This window comes from Colobus angolensis, unplaced genomic scaffold, assembly GCF_000951035.1.
Source record: "Colobus angolensis palliatus isolate OR3802 unplaced genomic scaffold, Cang.pa_1.0 Scaffold20, whole genome shotgun sequence".
In the NCBI taxonomy this organism is placed as follows: Eukaryota; Metazoa; Chordata; class Mammalia; order Primates; family Cercopithecidae; genus Colobus; species Colobus angolensis.
Genome location: NW_012115155.1, coordinates 3,888,792 through 3,898,948, shown reverse-complemented (window position 1 = coordinate 3,898,948; position 10,157 = coordinate 3,888,792). Strand labels below are relative to the sequence as shown.

Below are 10,157 nucleotides of genomic sequence, written 5' to 3'. Positions count from 1 at the left end.
CCCAGCTAATTTTTGTATTTTAGTAGAGATGGGGTTTCACCATGTTGGCCAGGCTAGTCTCGAAATCCCGACCTCAGGTGATCCACCTGTCTCAGCCTCCCAAAGTGCTGGGATTACAGGCGTGAGCCACTGCACCCGGCCAGGGTACAGATTTTACATCTACTTCTACAGGCCATAGATTTGGCCACAGAAATTCACCTGTGGCATATCAGAGTATAATTGGCAGTGTTTTCTTTCTTTCTTAATGGTACATAAATTGTGGAGTGTCTTATATCCACAAGCATCTTGGATTTGATGAATTATGATGCTGGCCACATGCAAGCTGTCCATGGCCCTATCTATGCTGCTGTAGGTGCCCCACGGTTGCTATGCTCACCTGTATCTCTTTTAGTCCCCAGTACGTCATGTTTTTCTATCAGTATTAGCTACTTATTTTCTTTTCTTTTTTTTTTTTTTTTTGAGACGGAGTCTCGCTCTGTCGCCCAGGCTGGAGTGCAGTGGCCGGATCTCAGCTCACTGCAAGCTCCGCCTCCCGGGTTCACGCCATTCCCCTGCCTCAGCCTCCTGAGTAGCTGGGACTACAGGCGCCCGCCACCTCGCCCGGCTAGTTTTTTGTATTTTTAGTAGAGACGGGGTTTCACCATGTTAGCCAGGATGGTCTCGATCTCCTGACCTCGTGATCCGCCCGTCTCGGCCTCCCAAAGTGCTGGGATTACAGGCTTGAGCCACCGCGCCTGGCCAGCTACTTATTTTCGTACTTCCCCCATTCATTCAATGAAAATCTTTCTCCAGAACTCATTTTCCTCTTTTGGAAATGGCACTCTGGAAATCAGAGGCATTGCCTTTTATTTCTTCTCTTACTGGGTTAATTTTTTTGCCTCCCAGGAAATGAAATTAACTACATTCCATAAAGCCCCGGCCGCAGTGGTGGGGAAGGCACGAGACATAAGGCAGAAGTCAGGGATGGAGATTGTCTTCTGGCCCTGTGGGAACTTGCTGGGGTGCCATGGTGTAGCCCGCTTCCCCCCTCTGAGCCTAGGCACTTGTATCAGGGAGAGAAGGCACTGAATTTGCCAGTCAAGCTCCTTTGCCCTAACTTCTAGAGTTCATTTGAGCCCCACAAATCCTCACTGGAAAGGAAGTTCTGATGCGACCCCCAGCCTGCCCTGGTGAGGGACAGCTCCAAGACTGTGCTGACCACAGCAATCAGTACCTCCTCTCTGGCAGAGTAAATAGCCACAGGCAATGCACCTCCCACAACCACACTCCTCCACCACCTTGACTGATCTGTCCTACCTGTCACAGATCAGTGTCTAACATCAGAGAGCATTTCTGAGGTACAAATACTGGGAACATAGGAAGGTGGGCACAAACTCGAAGAGTCAGAGGGACAGACCCCACTGTAATTGTTTACCGTCTGTCTCCCTCAGACTGTGTCCCGTTCAACCTGGTGCCCACCCCCACCTACTCCCCCATACTTGGCAATTCTACACAGAACTGCATAGAACAGGTACCCAGGAAGTGCCAAGGGAGTGAATAGTTCAGATGTGGGCGTATGTAAGAGAAGTGCCCGATGAGTTCATTCACTGGAAAGGAAGAAATTATCTGATGCCACTGTAGGGGATAGGGAAGACCGAAGATTCAGCATACCATGCTAGGAAATGCCTCAGAAACACAGGAGGACTGTGGCAGACATCTGCTGTTTCTGGTTCCCAGCCTCGTTGGCCTTGCGCATTCGCCTCCCAATATTCTTTGAATTCACCACCTCTCCCTACTCTAGTCAACCCATGCAAGTCTCCCTTGCAAATCAACCCATGTGAGTGACTCCAGCAAGAGGTCCTGCCAGTGGCAACAAGGCCCAGGCCACAGGGACAGACATGTCATAAAGTTTGAGCAAATGAGAGTCCTCCCTAGGACTCTTGCTAGAACTGTTGGGATAGGCACACTTCCCACAGTGTCTCTAAACTGGAGGAGCAGCTGGTGGCCCTTTTATCACCACAGGGAGCTCTAGCCCAAGAATAAAGCCAGCCCCAGAGAAAGCCAAATCAAGAGATAGGAGATGGTTTCCTAACGCCCTTGTCTGAGTCCCTCAATCCAGCCATGCATGACATCCCCTAGACTTTTTAGTAAGGTGTGCTAATAATTTTCTTTTACACCCCGAAACCAGTTTGAGTTAGATTTCTGTCACAGGCAAACAAAAACATCCTAATACAGGCAACAGATTTTTTTTTATTATTATTAATTGGCTGATTTGCTGGGCATAGTGGCACACACCTGTAGTCCTAACTATTTGGGATGTGGGAGTATTGCTTGAGTCCAGGAGTTTGAGACCAGTCTGGGCAATATAGCGAGACTCTGTTTAAAAAATAAGTAAATAAAATTTAAAAAAAAAAAAAAAGGAGGCTGGGCGCTGTTGCTCACTCCTGTAATCCCAGCACTTTGGGAGTGGGATGTGGGAGTATTGCTTGAGTCCAGGAGTTTGAGACCAGTCTGGGCAATATAGCGAGACTCTGTTTAAAAAATAAGTAAATAAAATTTAAAAAAAAAAAAAAAGGAGGCTGGGCGCTGTTGCTCACTCCTGTAATCCCAGCACTTTGGGAGGCTGAAATGGCGGATTACCTAGGTCGGGAGTTCAAGGCCAGCCTGACCAACATGGCGAAACCCTGTCCTTACTAAAAATACAAAATTAGCTGGGTGTGGTGGCGCAAGCCTGTAATCCCAGCTATTCAGGAGGCTGAGGCAGGAGAATTGTTTGAATCCGGGAGGTGGAGGTTGCGGTGAGCCGAGATCATGCCATTGCACTTCAGCGTGGGCAACGAGAGCAAAACACCATCTCAAAAAAAAAAACCAAAAACCTGGTGTGATTTCATTCTGCGTGGCCGTTCTCTCAAGCAGTGGCCGTTTATCTCCGTCCGCCTTCTCTCCCGCCTAAGTGCACGCCGCCACCCGATGGAAGATTCGATGGACATAGACATGAGCCCTCTGAGGCCCCAGAACTGTCTTTTCGGTTGTGAACTAAAGGCCGACAAAGATGATCACTTTAAGGTGGATAATGATGATAGTGAGCACCAGTTATCTTTAAGAACCGTCAGTTTAGGGGGTGGTGCAAAGGATGAATTGCCCATTGTTGAAGCAGAGGCAATGAATTACGAAGGCAGTCCAATGAAAGTAACACTGGCAACTTTAAAAATGTCTGTACAGCCATCAGTTTCCCTTGGGGGCTTTGAAATAACACCACCAGTGGTGTTAGGGTTGAAGCGTGGCTCAGGGCCAGTGCATATTAGTGGACAGCACTTAGCAGCTGTGGAGGAAGATGCAGAGTCAGAAGATGAAGAGGAGGAGGATGTGAAACTCTTAAGTATATCTGGAAAGTGGTCTGCCCCTGGAGGTTTCACAGAAAAAAGTAAAACTTGCTGCTGATGAAGATGATGATGATGATGATTTTGATGATAAGGAAGCTGAAGAAAAAGCGCCAGTGAAGAAATCTATACGAGATACTCCAGCCAAAAATGCACAAAAGTCAAATCAGAATGGAAAAGACTCAAAACCATCATCAACACCAAGATCAAAAGGACAAGAATCCTTCAAAAAAACAGGAAAAAACTCCTAAAATGCCAAAAGGGCCTAGTTCTGAGAAGACATTAAAGCAAAAATGGAAGCAAGTATAGAAAAAAGTGCATTGAACAGTCCTTGGCACTACTGGTAAATTAAGCCCAAAGATGGGGAGAAAGGAAAAGGGGAGACAAATATAGTCCATACTGAGTGTCATCAACAATCCAGACTGAAGTCTTCTATTTATCTCAATCCCCGTTCCTGATTTGCCACCCATGCCTCTTCAGGCTGGAAACAATCTCACTCTTGGTTCCGTAAAGCACTTTCTTCTGACTGCTGTGATTCAGTGAACCCTGCCCTTTGCTTTCTATTACTTGTGCATTTGCCTCACCTCTGGCCATGTTTTAAATTGCCTTTGTACCTCCTTAGCTGCTCAATAAATATTTGAATGAATAAAAGAAAAGAAAAGAAGAAAGAAAACAGAAAAAAAAAAGATAAACTGGCAGATTTGAAACAATTGTAGGTTTAAGAGGAAAGACTTATAACAAATAGCTGGGAATGATGCAGTTGGAGATGGGCTCAAGAGCAGTGGTGGGAAGAGGCCCGCTGCCAGCGCCGTCCCTGCTCCCGCCCTGCTGATGTGGTCACAGCAAGGGGCTGCAGTGGACTCAAGAACATTCCTATCATCCTGATGAAGTCAGAAAATAGAAACCTCACTCTTTTGTCTTCCTGTTAGCAGGTGTTTGGAAGCCTTCAAACAGTTTCCAAAAGTCTCAGCAAGCTGAGAGCAGAGGCTCTCAGAAGTCCATGGGGGATGTTTGGCACCTGTTTTGCTGGTAAAATGGAAAGAAGTTCATACATACTCTTGCCACCCCCAGTGTGACCAGAGGGAAGTTTCTCCCCTCTTTACGTTGTAAATGTCTTGCATAATTTAGCCTCTCTTTTCCTGGTTAAACGTTACCCACAGCTGCCTGCTAAATGGAAAAATGGCCAACAAATCACCAGGCAGGTATGTGTCAGTGAAGAATTTCCCACTAACCAGCAGGGATGTTGACCCTTCATTTTAACAACCTGGGGTTGGGAGACCATAAAAATCCCTTGTGCGGGGGGTGTAGGGTTGCAATTAATTGTTCCTCACAGATGCTACATGTGTCAGGAAGTGAGGGCTTTCTCTGATGATACAATGACCTTCATTCAGCCACCAGATCCTTTAAGCAGGTAACACAAGCCCAGTGGCAGAGTTTTTCTATATTTTTTCCTTTCAAAAGCCATGTTTTCAGAGATTAAAAATTTGTTCTGCTTGCATTGAAGTAGGCCTTAACAACAAAACAAACTTTTTTTTTTTTTTTGAGACGAAGTCTCGCTCTGTTGCCAGGCTGGAGTGCAATGGCGTGATCTCAGCTCACTGCAACCTCCGCCTCTCCAGTTCAAGCAATTCTCCCTCAGCCTCCCAAGTAGCTGGGACTACAGGCGCATGCCACCATGCCCGGCTAACTTTTGTACTTTTAGTAGAGACGGGGTTTCACCACGTTGGCCAGGCTGGTCTCGAATTCCTGACCTAGGTGATCTGCCCACCTTGGCCTCCCAAAGTGCTTGGATTACAGGCGTGAGCCATGGCGCCTGGTCCAAAACACACTTTAATGTCAGTTTATTGCACCTCAGCCTCTCAAAGCACTGAGATTACAGGTGTGAGCCCACCATGACCAGCTGTTGAATGAGTTTTGATAAATACATACACTTGTGCAACTAGCCCCACAATCAAAATGCAGAATATTTCCATCACCCCAAAGTTCCCTCATGCTCCTTTGCCATCAATCTCCTCCCACAACCCCTGGTTCCAAGCTACCACTAATCTCATTTCTGACACTATAGTTTGTCTTTTCTATAATTTATTTTTCTTTCTTTTTTTTTCTTTTTTCTTTTTTTTTTTTGAGACGGAGTCTCGCTCTGCCACCCAGGCTGGAGTGCAGTGGCATGATCTCAGCTCACTGCAACCTCCTTGGTTCAAATGATTCTCCTGCCTCAGCCTCGCAAGGAGCTGGGACTACAGGCACCTGCCACCACGCCTGGCTGAACTTTTCTGTAATTTCATATGAATGGAATCATACAGCATGGACTCATTCTTCTCTGTTTCACAGACCATCATCCATGTGTCAGTAGTTCTTTTTATTGCTGGGTGAATGAAGCACAGTTTGTTGGTCCATTCACCAGCTGATAGACATTTTAATTGCTTCCAGTTTTATGCTATCATTAATAAAGCACTTATAAATATTCATATACAAGGCTTTGAATGAACATATGTTTTTATTTCTCTTGGATAAATACGTACAAGCTGAGTTATATGATAAATTTATTCTAACTTTATAGGAACCTGCCAAACTATTTCCAACAGCAATGTATGGGAGTCCCAGTTGCTCTGCATCCTTGCCAATATTTTGTACAGTCAGAATTTTAAATTTTAGCCACTCTAGTGGGTGTTTAGTGGTATCTCATTATAGTTTTAATTTTGGCCCCTCATTTGACAGAGAATCACAGGCAGAAGAGTCAGAGCTTGGACTTCGCACCCACGGTCTTTTGAAGGCCACAGGCAGGGGAGGCAACGCCCATGCACCCAAGTCAAAACATGTGGAGAAAATCTTACCCTGTGGAGGAGAAACCCACTTGTGGATTTGTTTCAAAACTTAGTTTAGATCTTTTGATCTTGTCGGGCTTTTGAGTTTTCAAAGAGCCTGACAAGAACACAGAGGCCCAGGCTCATGGCAGCAGGATAGGGCCTGGGCCTTTGTTTTTTCCCAAGTTCCCAAGCTGTCCTGGTGGCAACCAAGGTTTGAGAACCTCAGCCTAAGAACAATCCGCTACTTCTCCTGCACCAAACATGGCCCCTGGTTGGATGGAAGCCGATTCCTCCAGAGCGCCCTGTCTTAAGCCTCCACACTGTCCAGTTGTCTATAATTTCTTTAATCTTTTTCCAGCTGGTGGGGTTTTTTTCATTATTATATGGCTTTATTTACTTTTTGTTTTTTTTTTGAGATGGAGTCTTGCTCTGTGGCCCAGGCTGGAGTGCAATGGTGTAATCTCTGCTCACTGCAACCTCCGCCTCCCGGGTTCAAGCAATTCCAGCCGCAGCTTCCCGAATAGCTGGGATTACAGGCACCTGCCACCACGCCTGGCTAATTTTTGTACTTTTAGTAGAGATGGGGTTTTGCCATGTTGGCCAGGCTGGTCTCGAACTCCTGACCTCAAGTGCCCGCCTTGGCCTCCCAAAGTGCTGGGATTACAGGAGTGAGCCACCACGCCCAGCCTATTTATTTTTTAAATCAACTTTATTTAAGTATAATTTACAAACAGTAAAATTTACCAATTTTAAATAAAATATTCAGTGGGTTTCAACAAACCCATACAGTTGTAAAACCACCATTACTCCAACCATCACTCTTCCCCCTTTGCAGTCAAGCCCCTTCCCCCATTCCCAGCTGCAGGTAGCCACTGATCGGCTTCCTGAAACAATGGTTCTGCCTTTCTGTTCTTTCTTGTAAATACAGTATGTGGTGTTCTGTGTCTAGTTTCTGCCACTTAGCATAATGCTTCAGAGATTCATCTGTGTCGTGTATCAGTAATTCGTTTTTTAACATTTCTAAGCAGTGTTCCACTGTATCGATTCCTACAATTTGTTCACCAATTGATGGGCATTTGGAGTGTTTCCAGTGGTTGGCTATTATAGATAACACTTCTGTGAAAAACAAGTACAAGTCTTTTTGTGAATGTTTCCATTTCTGTGAGTAGATACTCAGGAGTGAAATGCTGGGTCATAGGTATGTTTACATTTTTTTTTTTTTTAAGATGGAATTTCGCTCTTCTTGCCCAGGCTGGAGTGCAGTGGTGCCATCTCGGCTCACCGTAGCCTCCGCCTCCCGGGTTCAAGCGATTCTCCTGCCTCAGTTTCCCGAATAGCTGGGATTACAGGCATGTGCCACCACGCCCGATTAATTTTGTATTTTTAGTAGAGACGGGGTTTCTCCATGTTGGTCAGGCTGGTCTCGAACTCCCGAACTCAGGTGATCCTCCTGCCTTGGCCTCCCAAAGTGCTGGGATTACAGGCGTGACCCACCACACCCAGCTGGTATGTTTATAAGAATCTGCCAGAAGCCAGACCTGTTAGCATGTGCCCGTAGCCCTACCTATTCAGGAGGCTGAATTAAAACCCAATTGTGTTTGAATAAAAGCACTGTCAGGCCAGATGCAGTGGCTCACGTCTGTAATCCCTGCACATTGGGAGGCTGAGGCAGAGGGGTAGCTTGAGCTTAGGAGTTCAAAACCAGCCTGGGGCCAGGCACAGTAGCTCATGCCTGTCATCCCAGCACTTTGGGAGGCTGAGGCAGGTGGATCACCTGAGGTTCACCTCCCTGGCCAACATGGTGAAACCCCAACTCTACTAAAAATACAAAATTAGCCGGGGGTGGTGGTAGGCACCTGTAATTCCAGCTACTCAGGAAGCTGAGGCAGGAGAATAACTTGGACCCAGGAGGTGGAGGTTGCAGTGAGGCAAGATCGCGCCATTTCACTCTAGCCTGGGCAAAAAAGCAAAACTCCATCTCCAAACAACAACAACAACAAAAACCAACTTGGGTAACACGGTGAAACCCTGTCTCTACAAAAAAATACAAAAATTAGCTGGGCATGCTGGCACGCACCTGTAGTCCCAGCTACTTCAGAGGCTGAGGTCGGAGAATGGTTTGAGTCCAGGAGGTGGAGGCTGCAGTAAGCCAAGATGGTTCCACTGTACTCCAGCGTTGGCGACAGAGTGAGACCCTGTCTCAAAAAAAGATATATTTTAGGCATATTTACCACACACACGCACGTACACACACACACACACAAACAAATAGGCCAGTGCAAGATGAGCCAGAAGAGAGCTGCTTTGTTCAATCTGAGTGACTAAGAGTGATGATGCCACCCACCCAGACAGGAAGCAGACCGGGTGAGCAGGTTTGTGGGGAGAGATGAGGTCAGCTCTCGGAGGTGACAATGCTCCTAATGATCAAGCCCTCAGTAGAGGCCCGCTGTGCCCGCATGGGAGGTGCTTTGCCCCCACCTCCCTCGGCCTCGCAAGGTGAAGGCTCTTGCTTTCATTTCACAGGTGAGCTAACGGTGTTTAGCCAGTATGACTCAAATTTGTCCAGCCCACTGTGCCTGTCTGGGTTTGGGTGCTGAGGGCCATCCCTTGTGATGCAGCCAGCAGGCAAGGGGCGACCTGGAGCTGAGAGAGCAGATGAGAGTCAGAGGAGCTGCAACGTTTCCTGCACTGAGATCCTGGTAAAGCCACAGGCACACGGCTTGGTCCCTGCAGGTGGGAAGAAAGAGGAAGAGATGGGGGAAGCCCTACATGGAAGACACTCTCTCTACTGAGTCCTGCCGATCACAGCAGCTCCTCCTGGAGAAGTGTCCACCCCAGTGTTCCCGAGTTAAGACCTCGGCCTTGCTCAGCACCTGCCCGGCAGCTGATGCTGGGGCCTTTGCCAAGCATGAGGAGTGGAGCCAGCTCAAAGTGACTCATTCTGAATCAGGCTAGCTCCATGGATCCAGATCAACGCCCTGGACCGCACCTGGCAGTGAGGAACCAGTGGGAGGAGAGGTACATGCTGGACTCCACCGGACAGCACGTAGTCTCTCGGCGCAAGCAAAGACACCAGCCTTGCACAGAGCCAGCCCAGCCAGGGAAGGGTGGAGAGGAGGCAAGGCTGGGGGCTGGTGGGTGACTGTTAATTCCCAAGCCGGGTGAAAATCTGTATGGGTTTTGAGGAGGAGGTAACTTCCCAGCTCCAAATAATAGAAGCATCCAGAAGGAAATAACCAGAGGCTTCTGCCAATTGATCTGGAGACTGGGAAAAGGTCCCACAGTTATTAATAACCTCTGTGTTCTGGGAACTGATTTCATGCACCAGACAAAGGGATTAAAAAGTTGCTGGTGAAGGCAAAGTGGTTTCAGCCAAACCTCTCCTTTCTGTCTCCCAATAAATGAGCATTTTTCTCCACAGGAACCCTTCGTGCTGATTGGCCCTTTGACAAATCTGGTGAGCTGGAAGCTGTGTGGCTGATTGGCATATTTTGATAACCACTCTGTCGTCGTGAAGTACTTTCTTCCGGCACTGAGTATGGGGGTGAAAACAGTTGCTTCTGTGGCTTCTGGAAAACAGCTGAGGATGGAGCCCACTCCTGGCCTGAGCCCTTAGCAGCATGTCCTATAGGAATCCTGGAAGAGAGACACTATATTAATTAATCCTTGCAAAGTTAATGCAATGAACTTCAACTTGTACAATGGAGCTGTGGTAATGCTGTTACACAGCTGCCCTGTCGGAGGTACTGGGCCCACTAGTAAGAGGATACAAATAAATAGGTTAAGATCTGAGAGACGGCTGGGCGTGGTGGCTCAAGCCTGTAATCCCAGCACTTTGGGAGGGGCGGATCACGAGGTCAGGAGATCAAGACCATCCTAGCTAACACGGTGAAACCCCGTCTCTACTAAAAAAAAAACACGAAAAACTAGCGGGGTGAGGTGGTGGGAGCCTGTATTCCCAGCTACTCGGGAGGCTGAGGCAGGAGAATGG

General features: G+C 47.4%; 1 pseudogene across 1 annotated transcript; it reads left to right on the top strand.

Moving 5' to 3' along the window:
- Positions 1-2,869: 2,869 nt before the first annotated feature.
- On the top strand, positions 2,870-3,706 carry LOC105511554 (annotated as a pseudogene). Its single transcript, XR_001001729.1, has one exon. The product of XR_001001729.1 is annotated as a nucleophosmin pseudogene (transcript).
- Positions 3,707-10,157: the final 6,451 nt, after the last annotated feature.